Source organism: Xiphophorus hellerii, chromosome 7, assembly GCF_003331165.1.
Source record: "Xiphophorus hellerii strain 12219 chromosome 7, Xiphophorus_hellerii-4.1, whole genome shotgun sequence".
NCBI classification, from domain to species: Eukaryota; Metazoa; Chordata; class Actinopteri; order Cyprinodontiformes; family Poeciliidae; genus Xiphophorus; species Xiphophorus hellerii.
In genome coordinates, this window is record NC_045678.1 from 13,854,252 (window position 1) to 13,867,401 (window position 13,150).

At 38.3% G+C, this 13,150-nt stretch overlaps 1 protein-coding gene across 1 annotated transcript in view; it reads left to right on the forward strand.

Annotated features, from left to right (window-relative positions):
• The window catches only part of col4a1 (collagen, type IV, alpha 1), a 43,340-nt gene that overhangs the window by 8,277 nt on the left and 21,913 nt on the right, over positions 1–13,150 (forward strand). The window lies entirely within an intron of this gene.

Below are 13,150 nucleotides of genomic sequence, written 5' to 3' on the forward strand. Positions count from 1 at the left end.
CACAGACACTCAACAAGATTCATGCTCAAAGTTGGCAAAGAAGTGGGAATAAATTGGAAAGAACAATAATGGTCAGCTGTGTGATGGGTTAAAATGACTAATAGATCCTAATGGTACACATTTGAGAGGCACATGCTTTATATTCATCCCATAAATTAAATCATTTATGGTTAATTTAGTTTCTGATTTTTGTGTGTGTGTTTTTTTTAACCTTTCAACAAGTCAGTACAGATCATTGAAGGCGGGTTTTATTTCCTTCACCTGAACGTAGCTTAAACCCATCCTTTGGAGACTCCATATCATAACTGTGCAAACTCTAACTCACTGTATTTTTACTGGAATTGGTACAAATAAATAGGATAATTGATCGCAGTAGCAGAACGTGATTCCAATACAGCTGTAATTCAGATAACCTGAGATGACCTGTTTATCTATTGCAACAGCCTTGAAGCGCCTTCCTGACAGAACAGATGCTTTATTCATCCTTGTCTTTCTTTCCTGTTGCTGCCTCTGCACAACACTGTTTAATAGCTGTTTTCTGAAAGGCTTAATCAGATAACTCTATAGAGGAAACAAGTTAAGCCGGTCACATGGAGGGTTTTTACCTCAGAGGAAGAAGATACCTTCTAATCTCTTCATCTGGATTGAGGAGTTAAATGAGGAAAAATTAAGTTGATGCGATGTAGAGCTTTCTTCAGGATTCTTGTAGGAACTTGTGGAAGTCAAATCTGGAAGTTAGACAAAGCAAATGTATGAAACTATTGATCAAAAGGAGGCAGCTTTACAGTGAAAAGTCCTACAATGAAATGCAGTGTATAACGTTGGAGCCTTTGTCATTGATAGAATGTGAAATTCACTCATGAAAACCTTTATTCGCTCCTTCCAGTTTTATTTCCTCTCTTATGCTGCCTTTTCCTCTGATTTTTTTTAATGCACCAAGGACAGAAAAGTGAACGGTACATAGTTTTAAAAATAACTGTACAATTAGAGATCTAAAAAGAGTGGCATGCATGGGAAAGAATTGCGTTTATGACAAATTGAACAAATACATGTTCTTGATCTAAGTCATTCTATTGTAGCTTTGTAGTTTAGGATCATTATTCTGCAGAAGGATAACCTCCATTTCACGTTTTTGCAAGAAAAAGCACTCCCACAGCATGATCACCATGCGTCATCATAATAAACGTGTGGTCAGGGTCATATGCAGAACTTGACAAAACTTTACACAGGATCTCTCAAGACTTTTAACATTCCTTCTATGTGTTAATTTTATGTGAGAAATGTCCAGGATGGAAGTATTGAGTCAGAAAGTCACATAGGTCATTCCTTGTCTTCACGTGCTGACATTACTTCCAGATACTTCTACACCCTTGAGACCCACTCGAGCCCAGCCCCTTCTTGTCTTTGTTAGCATAAAAGGCGAGGAAGAGGCCTTCCTCCTTGGAGAAAGAACGACTTCCTCAATCCTATTTCCGGTGCCAGAGTCCGGCACATTCACACGGAAGCTTGTGGCTCATACAGTCAAATTCTTTAGGACAGTAAGAATTAATCGTTGCCCTCAATACCCAGTTTGAGCTTTTAACTTTTTATTTCCTTCACCTGAACGTAGCTTAAATCCATCCTTTGGAGACTCCATATCATAACTGTGCAAACTCTAACTCACTGTATTTTTACTGGAATTTATACAAATAAATAGGAGAATTGATCGCAGTAGCAGAACGTGATTTCAATACAGGCAATGTTTTACTCATTGCCTTCAACATATACATTCATACAACTAAGCTTATGTGTAATTGTAGAGGAAGAAGTGCAAGTAAAGCTACATTTTGAGCAATTTAGCAGTTGTGCAAAGGACTTTATCTTTGTATTCATGTGGAATAATTAGTAGCCAGGTCTGTGGTTTGTGGATGCATAAACAGACCTCTGCAAAGAAACAGAATAGCCTCTCAACAAACTTTACAAAGTCAATGCTGGCTATACCTCAGAGTTAGATTGCTAGGATTCTAATATATTTGAATTGTAAATTTTATGAGTTGACAAAATATATGATTTCTTTCCTAGGCAGGGAGCTAGCTTTGGGATATGGGTGGAATTTGTTTGTGCAGTGGATGGAGCTGGGAAATCCCCGCTGAGACCAAATGAGTTGCAGAAGTCAGCTGTAATTTGCTAACAGGGCAACATTTCATCCACAGACACATCTTAATGTGCACACTTACTCTCTAAAAGGAAGTGGACAAAGTTATCAATAACCTTTAAGTGAAATCCCTTTCTAATTGTCTGGACAGAGGTCGCAGGCCAACAAGATGATCCGGTGAGGGTCATTTAACTGGTCATGATGGGATGCCATTGGACAATCTGATTTAAGGAAGGTCAGTTCTCTTTATTATACAATGAAGGGAGTTTATAGAGAAGTTGTCTGAAACAATAACATGTTGGTGAACTTCAAAATGTGCCAGGGCTTAAAGAAAACCATCTGTGCTTGGAATGGGTCCTTTCAAGCAACGCATGATAATGAATTATACATGTGTGTTGTTGATTTTCTTTGAACCACAGCAGACATTCTGACTCTTTGGGTTTATTACTGTGTAAAAATTTCTGCTCAGAACAGAAATTGAATAGAATACAAATATCTTTTATTGCCCTACAGTAGGGGAAATTCAGGTGTACCAGCAGTAACGTGAACGTCAAATAGAACCATATATATTAATACTCAAGTGGAGTATAAATCTATCTGCCCTATCCATGCATCCATCCATCTATCCGGGGGGGATAATTATAGCTTCCTTTCAGATTTTTTGCATTTACAAGCACACATACACCCAAACACAGTACTAAGCAACAACACCTGGGAAAATTTATAAAAGGATTTTCTCACGCCATACCAAATAGTTTACTGGATTCGGTTCAGATGGAGATAGACAGACGGATATCAGATGGGTGTGGCAGAGGATTAGATGCTAGTGCCAGGTGAGACATATTAGAACAGGTATGGGTTTTTGAATCCCTGCTTTTATACATTAAAATGCCTAAATGAATGTGTCTGCCTGTAGTGTCCACTGCCTTCATATGCAATTCCACTTGATTCTCATCTCTCAGTGCCCCGTCTGGGTTTTCTCCCATTGTCTTTGATTTCTCATGTTGAATTTCAACCGGGCCAATCACTGAACAGAAGGAGAAGTTGTGAATGATGATGTTAATTTTCTGAGCTGTTTTAGAAATCTAGTCTGCCTGTAGTTTTTTCAGTGGCAGCAGAGGAAGTGAACGAAGCCATTCAGTCTGTGTTGGCCACATTTCCAAATATTGAAATATTTAACATCTGAGCATCTCATTCAGCTCGGCATTTCTCTCTTTACTGTGGGGACGGTGGTTAAGAGCGCAGAGAAAATCCGTCAAGCTTCATAGGGTCGAAATGGTGTATTATATTCCTCATGGCCAAACCTTTATTGATTGGATAAAGTTTAAATCTTGAACACAGTCCACGCCACCAGGAAACAATCGTTTGTCAATAGCTGAGAGCCCAGACCCTCTGTACATAGTAAAGTGTAAGGGAAGGTCCGATCTTTACCAGTTTAGTAATAAACACTAGCTGTCAAGAAAATGAAAGAGGGGGAAACAATAATGAGAAACAGAGAAATCATTTGTGAATTTTATGAGAGAAAAACTAGGTGGGCTGGGTCTGGTTCAGTCAGACCCTGACACCATCTGTCCACAGGTTTTCACATTTGTTTATTTACTCAGTGATTCTTGTAACCCAGTTGTTTTTCTTTTGCTAAAGCCAGATAAGTAACATTGCTTAAAAAGAATAGCTGTGTATTTTGTTTGTTAACATAACATCCAATTATTTATTCATTATTATCCTTAAACTATTTCCTTGTTAACCTCTTCCCCTGCGCCTAGAAGTTGTCATCTCTTGTATTTTCCCATAATAAAACAAACACCATTAATCTTGCAAAACAAATACGAATCTGCAGACTTTCACTGTGCCTGGATTTAATCTTGTTTACATCCATTGCATGTATGTGGTTTTAATTAGAGCAGGTATGGGCGGAGTCCATGTTTGTGAGAACATCTTTGTGTACAATAATCTGCTATTGGTTTCAGAAGCCTTCAGCTGCATCTGTGCTGTGGATAATTACCTGCTGCCAGCCGCAGAGCTGAACATGTTTTACATTAAACTAATCGGAGCTGTTAAAGTGCTGTTCAACAGATTTGTTTTATTGCAGGATGAAAATATATTAGCTTTCAGGTCCAATAGCCTCATCTTGGTCCCATCAGGAATCTCACTGGATAACTACGGAATCTAACACAGAGTCAGCCAGAGGCATAAGCAGTCTGTGCAGCGATGGAGAAGTTAAAATTATGCATACAAGTATGATTTATTATTCTATAAATTTAAAATAAAATAAAATTGGAATTTGACATATTTGAAATTCATCTCTAGAGTTTGTTAGCTTAGGAGAAGCATTTAGCCTACAGAACATTTTATTTTATATCACCTATAAAAACACAATATTGCCTTTTTGGACATAATTTGGAATGAGATAAAAGAAGGGCTATTTTTTAATTTGAAAGCTTGATTTTTGCCTTTATTTGGACACTGTTGATCCATCCACAGTGAACACTACTGACCACTGGAGATTCACACAAGGACCCTGCAGGGACCAAGCAGCAGTGGTTAGTATGTGCTTGATATATAGGTTTTAATTAGAGCAGTTGTGAGAGAGGACAGACTAGAGTAAAAGATTGCATGGCTCTAATTGGTTATCCATGAACCCTTTAGAGGAGTTTAGAAGTGAGAACATATATGATGTTTCAGTCAGTAACTCCAAAACGCAACATGTCCAGGAGGAAATGATAAAAACTGACATGAAGGTAATTGTTTTGTGTGAATCTTTTCTATAGTATTGGTATAAAAGGACACTAGTTGGAGCAACTGGTATTTAGAAATCTAAAGTTATAAAAGACAGAAAAAATTAAGACTAGAAATACAAATATTACACTCTGCATGTATTTGTTTTCATACTTATTTCAGAGCTAGAAAATGTAATACTTCTCCACGTTTGTTCAGACTGTGTCAACACTTGTGTAAACAGAGTGGTTGTTGTTTTGGACTACGGTAGCTCAGCGTTTTCTGCACGTTTTGTTTTCTTTAGTACTTTGGTTATTCAGTCAACAAACATGCAGGTTAGGTTAAATGGGGGTCTAGCATGACCTCATGAGTGTTTCTCACTACACATGGTTGCTTGTACAGATTGTGCAGATGGTGTAAAAGGAAGTTTTTAAGGTGGCTGCAGAATTACACAAACCTTCATCTCTAGTTAAGCATGATTGTTGCTATAGGTTAAAGCCATCCTCACCAGTTCCTCTTGATGTAGGTTTTGTATTTCATTCACTGTTTGGTTTGGCTTCCATATGATTTGGTTTAACCACAGAAGCTATTAGATAAGTAGGAACGCATTAGCAGTTGGTTTAGATAGATCACATATTACAGATTTCTGATCTATCTGTAAGTCAGCACTATAAAAAAAAAATCCTTCTTAAAGACTTTGCTTATAAAATCAAGTTTGTTTCTTGTATCATTAAACAAAGCCAGATTTGTTTTATGATCTCAACAAGATTTGTTGTTTGATCTCCTTTGCTGGATGCAGCTACCCACACATAGACACGCACACACACATGCATGTTTGTTTACAGAGCCACTTGGACCAGAACCCTTGTCTTCCAAGTATGGCAGTCAGACAGAAAAATCCCCTCCTCCGCTGCTATTCTCTCTCCCCTGGCCTCAGACCCAGAGAAGGCCAGGAATGTTAGGGTGGCACAGTTCATCCAGCGCTGACCAAAAAAAAAAAAAAAAAAAAAGATCAATCACCCTCTGCTATGCTTTTACTGTTTCTGTTTTCCTCCATTTTAGTCTTTATATATGTTAAGAAAATATGCAATTAGTTTTACTTATGAGCAAAAGCAAAGAAAGGTTGTATATTATATAGTTAAACTTGTGGTATTGCTGTCAGGATCTTGGGTTGTTTTGGGGTTTGTTTATTAGTCTCTTTCTTTGATTAGATCGGTCTTGTTTCTGTTTTACTTTAGTTCAGCCCTTCCTCAGTGATTCTGATTATGTTTATTTCTTCTGTCTAGTTATTCTTTGTTACTCTGGTTATGTTTTATAGGTCTAGTTATTCTTTAGCGTTAGATTCATTTCCTACTTCCTTACTCTCTCTCTCTCCCCTCACACCTGCAACTTGTTTCTAATCAGCCATCTCTTCCTGTTCAGTAATTGACCTTCCCAGTTTATATATATATATATATACAACTCATTCTCAGTTCCTCCTTGCTAGTTCCCCTGTTGTCTTGTCCTGAGTTTTGCCTCCCTGTGTCTGTGATTTTTGTAAGTTTTGTCCTTCATTTTCCATTCATCATCTTCTCTATGTCTCTGCCGCTCTGCATTTGGGTCCTCTTATCTACACATCATGATGATTGCAGTCATATTACGGTTTAATCCCCAACAAATGTCCCATTTGTCTTTCCCTAACGAGTCCTGCTGCTATGTTGGGACCTACAGACATTTATATGGTAAAGCTATCCTAATAGTCTCCATATGGAAGCTATAATCTGTGACTTAATGCAGTCAGTACATTTATATGGATGACTTCAACAAGCCAAACATGTATGTTAGTGCTGTAAATTGGCTGTGACGGAGCAGGATCCCATTTTGTGGCTCATAATGGTGATTCAGTAGATTGCCTTGTAATTGTCTTTCAGGAATTTTATCTGCGCCTGAGAGAAGACGGGAGCCTGTTAGCGCCACTTTGGCACATGTAAGAAGAAGAAAATGTGCTGTGTAACTGGACTTGTTACTGCAGTCAGTCTGCAAGAGGACCCAGATGTTTCTGTAAAAGTTCAGATATGTTAACAACTTAGCAAGGTTGCACAATGTTTACTGTTGGGACACAGAACTAAAATCTCATCGGATGTCATCAAATGTAATTAGATGAGCCAACTTGAGAACCCAAACAGCCAAACGCCCAAAACACAGCGCAAAAATATAAACACAAAAACTGAGTGAAGCAATAATATGGCTAACCTCGCAAGGCAAATCTGTATTTAGAGGGATTGTGACAGTCTAGATTGCAGGAATGTTTTAAATTTAGTTTTGTCCCCCTCCTATAGTATGGATCCACGCCTATCAAATGCAGCTTTCATGTAAAGCTTAAACAGAAACAGACTCGGAGAATTTTGGAATTTGGAGTTCCAAAATGTTGAAATTTTGGAACATTTAAACGTGAACCTGAACATTTCAACGTGAACCTGAACCTTTTCAAATACATCAAGTTACAAACACAGAATGTTGGTGTGTTTTAATGGAAATGAATGTGACCGACTATAAATTTCAATCACATATTTCTAAAGTGGAAGGACAATTATTTGTATTTTCCACAGGGTTTCCTTTGGGCATCTCTGTAAAGGGGGGTGAGTACAGACAACCATATACAATTGTCCAAATTATACCAATTATTAAAATAGCCCAATGAAATTCATTAAAGTTTCCAGTAGCAATGCATCAAACTGCACTGTAAGTACAGCCTACTCTATAAAAATCAGTGGGTCTGCTAATAAAAAAGCATGCAACTATTCTGTTAGGACTGATCTGGAAAAATCTGGCTTACCCTTTGACTGCGTGACACAAGGAAGCCTATTGTGTGGATGCTACAGTGGAGTTGCGTGAGGAATCTCTGGCATGCTCAGCAGCAGTTAAAATGTGCGGCTGATTTATTTGCCTTATTTATCAGTGAAATCCGTATCAGTGTGGAAGGAAGGCTCCTCGACTCTTTGAGCAGTGGAGATAACAGAGAGAATAGCAAAAACTCCATTCCAGAATGCCAGGGTTCTGCTTAAGTAACAATAAAGCATGTTTAATTTTTTTTTTTTCACTGTTTCAGACGGATCCTAAGATCTTTGCCTTCATATGTGTGGTTTGGAGCTGCGTGTTGACTTCAGCAGTGGTACGAGGTTGTAGCATGAGGAATGTGCTGGGAATGTGGTGTTGATTTAACGCAAAACCTGCTGAAGACACTGGCCAGATGTTTGTGTGATCTTCTGCTTCCTTTAACATGGTGCAAGAGATGCAGGCAAACAGCTCCAGCTGTTGTGCTGCATGTACAGTCCGTTTGGAGCAGCTGCTGGGATGGGAATGGTTCTGCCCTCCTGTGGGAAAAAAAAAAACGAGAGTGGAAACATGTTAAGTAAAATAACAATTGCACTCAGGGAAAATGAAGGGAACTTATTTGTACTGTTATGGGATGTTAGCTGTTGCTCCTGATGAGTAATTTTAGCCACTCTGGAAAGAACAGAAGATCTGAGTCATACAACGAAAAAAAAAAAAGATCAAATTTAATGGCTTATTCTCCTGAGAAAGAATTAGAACTAGATATTTTACACCTTACACTTCATTGTTAGTAACTTATGAACAGGAAATCTGGTCTGTGGGGAGCTACAACAGCAAACTATTTTAATTAGTGTGAGAATATTGTTTCTTTCTCCTCTGTGAGTAAAATTGTGGAGTGTTTTGTAGCTTTAGAAGTACTGAGTCACACGTACTTTCTAGGTTAAACAGTTTGCCATTTAAATTGTGCAACATGTTTTTGCGTAGTACCGTACGCGGTCTGGAAAGTTTCAAAGTACAAACTAAACACCACAGAGAGTTTTTCTTTTCACCAAAGAATACACTCAAATGTTGTCATTATACAGTAGTATTCTTGTGTAATAACTGTGTATGGGCTAAGATGTGAATGTTGGGGTGTTTTTACACCTTTTAAAACAGAGTTTATCCTTTCTTATATGATGTTTTAAAGGGATTATCATAATGGTTGAACTCGGGTTCTGTCAAAAGTAGTTAGTATCTTTCCTGTAATCGATAGCATGTGTCTTTATTTATAAAAATCCAGATAATTTGATAGCTAGCTAGATCAAGAGATCCCATGAGAAAAATTACCTTCTATTGTCTTAATACTAATAATTAATGTCTTGTACTGGGAAAAGTGAAGCATTTTGAGTCAGATTAACTGCTTGATGCAGTCTATGTATTGATTTATTCAGATGTAATTTTGTTTATCTTTAAGGCTCTGCTACCATGAAATACACAATCTTTCCCTCTCCCTGCTCCTGTACAACATGACAGCATAAAAAACTCCCAAAAATCCTGTTATAAACCTTTAACAAACCCCCACTTTAAAAAAGCCTGACCCCATACATGAACAAAACCTATGGAGCCTCCATTTCTCCATGTTCTCTTAGGGGCTCCGTAAAAACCTAAAACAGAGTATTTCAAGCAAGTTAAAAATGAAAGTACAATGAAAATGCACATATACTTTTTTTTTTTTTTACATTAAAACATGTGGAACTGATCCAGTGGGTCATGAGCTTTTATTTCAGTGTAAAGCCAGCTATTTAATATAGATAAAAACCAGAAGTAAGATATTTCCTTGCCAAAATTCTCATGGCTTAAACCTTTCTTAGAAAATGTCAGTTCTAGTTTAACTGCAATGCATGATTGTTTGATTAGACGAAAAAACTGCAAAATTAAAGTTGTCAGTGGCTCGTTTGATTACCAAGCTTTTAAAACTTGAACACTGGCAGCTGAAGTCCATCTGTTAAGCTTAAAGTAGATTTTAAAGAAAGATCTATAGCAAAACCTGATTAAAGTCGAATATGTGCCTTGACCTTCTATTCTTCCTCCTGTCTTAAATTTACTGCATTTACCACATTTCTAATTAGCATCTGATTTAATAAAGCCCAGTCCGTCAGTCAGTCAGTCAGTCAGTCCTGATTTTCATTTGGACTGACATGTTTCCTGACTTCATGTCAGCATCTTTCGACCAGTACTCCCTGCAGACTGACACCTCTTATCTCCAGAGCAAACATTACTCATCACTTCCTCTCCAGGGATTGTCTCAACTGTTGCGTTCTGTCCCATGATGTCAGACGTATCAACAGGCTGTTGATCAAACATCTTTTCGGAAGATTCTTCATCACATGTGATCTGCAGCGCCTCTGACACACATCCGCAATCAGAGACTTCTTTCTGTGGCACGTCTGTGAGCGTGCCACAGATACAGCTACACCCACTCCTCTATCTATTTGCTGTCGGCCCTTTTTGTATCTATAACATTGTCTTTTAAAACAAACTTTCAGCTCGGTGTTTCCCTGCCAGCTCCAGCCACAGTAAACAATCACAAACACTGTCATATACACACAGTCATGATAAGGCACTGTTTTGTGCAGCATCCAGCAAATGTAAGCAACCTGCCAACACTCGCCATGGTGATTTTCACAGTTTGGAGACATCCAGACGACCTGCCATCCTGACTCGGCTGTGAAACAAACACTTGTCTGGGAACACGTGAGGTCATCTGCTGCAGAGGTTTACTGGATCTGATACAGAGCTCACTGTCTCACCAGCCACTGAATACTCACTGTGGACATTAACATTCGTTGCTGCTGGGCCTGAGCTTTGGGTCTGTTTGCTCTGGGGAAGATCATGTTGCCTGAGCAGAGTCATATCATCTTCATTTTCCTACTTTCTCACCGCCTCCAGTTCGATGTTCCTGCACAAATGACGGCATCTTTAAAAAAATATATTTCAGAAAAAGCTTTGAGGACTTTCACATTAAATGTACTTATAGTTTCTCACTATTCTGTTCTACAAAACAGAATAGTTAAATGTTGCTGGGATTCAAACCAGGACATTTTTGCTGCAATGCAGCCAACTGTACCCCCATCCAGCTTAATGTCATAATCAGAGTTAATTATTATTATTATTATTATTGAGAGAGCAGTATGACTTAGGGGTGGAAATGTTGAGATGGCTGACATCATTAATGAATAGAAATGAGACAAAAATGCTGGAATGAGAGGAAATCCAATCAGATTTATTTGTTCTCATTTAGGAACAAATAAATTATTTGTTTTTCCAACAAATAATTTTCTAAGCTGAAAATTATTCTTAAGTGGTTGGATGTCAGAGACGAGGTGGAAGTCACAAGTAAAAATCTAAAAGTAGAAGCCCTTAAAAATTACACCATGACTTCAGATTATAGCTAAATAAATCTACAGTAAATTCAGTTTGTAATAGATAAATTGTGACATAATGTGACTAAATCACATTTCGTTCTTAATGTGATTTAAAATAAAATCACATTTTATTTGAATGGCAAGTTTATCTTTATAAATGAAAACACCCGAAAACAGCTTATTTTATTTACTATGCTTATTTTCTATATTTACCTAATTTTAAAATCAGTTTGAGTTCAAATATTAAAGACTTAAAAACAGAAGAAATAATTGGTAAACACTTTTTCATAGCGCTGTATGTGTTAGTTTATCAAGCATAAACTTAAATATACATTAATGTAATTTAAACGGTTAATTTTTTGCTCTTGTAGGACACACATGTCCCTGTAAAGATGTAACAAATTAGTTTCCTGACAATTAATTGGCTCTATCTGACAGATACAGGTCCTCCAGAACCTGTGGAGGAAAGTTGAACAACACAAAGTTTCTGATGCACACATAACAGAAAAGTCCACAGAGTTGAACATGCATGTAAAAACATTTCTGTCTTAGCTTTTAATCTCCATATGAACTAGTTCTCACATTTAAGCCACTCCTGCCCTTCAGCATTGTAGCTTCTTTATTTACCTGGGGAATTGCGTGATAAGATCCACTTTAAATCTCCTTAAAAATATGACTCAGAACCCAAATCACACCGATCTAATCTACGATTCCAAGAGTCATGAACAAGACATGCGTTTTGTGCAGATGTCCTATGAGCCTTTGAGCCTTCGCGATCCAGCTGCTGTTTGGGTTTGTGAAGAAGATGTGTAAAGGATGAAGATGGGGGGATATCAAAGAAAGCCATTGTTCTTATCTACCTGCAGATTAGCAAGCTCTGCTTAGAGATCCAGCAGACATCACAGAGTGGGGTGAGGTTGGGGAGCCCCCTGCCACACACTCCATCATGCAGGCATGTCTGCTTAGTTTAGCTGAGTCTGATCAAACAGCAGGACTTTTTACTGGTGTGACAGAGTTTTCCAAAATAAAACCCACATGTTCCGCTTTCACACAGTCAGTATTTGTTTCCCCACTCTCTCCATTGTGGCTTTAGTTTGCTCTGAAGCAGGTGTTTTCTAGGTTGTCCTGCAGGATGACTGGAAAAACAAAGCAATTAGGTAACTGGAAGCGGGGAGGTGAGATTCGAGTGAGTGAGAAGTGTTTTAAAGAGCTGGATTTGAGAAAACACAAATGTTGTAGGGCACATGCATGCAGTAAAACAAGGAGAACAAGTGCACTGGGATAGGCTGCAAAAAGACCTGGGATTGCTGTGGCTCTGCATGCTTTACAGGCCTGCATATTGATTCAATTAGCAGGCATGCTGGACTGCAGCAGCAATTATAAGTAACTGAGTTGGAAGTTAAGGTGTGATAAACCGTCGGGTGAAATTCTGCGTGTTTCCCCAGGTTGGAAAGTCGATGAGTTATTGTTATTATTATTAGAAGAGTTGATTATTTGTCTGTGAGAACTGGAGAGAGGCAGAAATACATGTGGTGAGAGGAGCTGTGTACTTCTCTTCCCAATCGTGCAGAGCCTCCCCTCTCTCTGACAGCATCTTGGCTGGAAGCCTTACACGTGAGTCTGGCAACAGCTGGAAGAGGGAGAGTAAAAGGAAGAGAACAGCAATGTGGAAAGACAGAGCCAAGACAGTACAGGCCAGTTCCCAGGCTCCAGCCTCCAGAGACCACAGAGGAAAGGAAGCAGGGTGGGTGTTGGAGGGCGGTGGAAGGTAGAAACCAGCTGCATTCAAGCCCTTCTGGCTACATGTAGGTGATTCCTTGCATGGGCTTTAGTGGTGACAAGGTGAGAAATGAAACCCACAAGAGATAAAATGAATCAACCTGTAAATTTAGTAATAAATTCCTCACTTTTTAGCTGAAAACGTTTGGTTAATTTCCTTTCCTCTAGTGATCTCCATATTCTGTGATAGAAAATTTGTATTAAACATAATTAATATGGTTCATTAAATATCTGGCTGAACAAACATATTCCAATCAACAGCAGATCATAAAAGCTAAAAGGGATTCATAACATGCCTCTACTG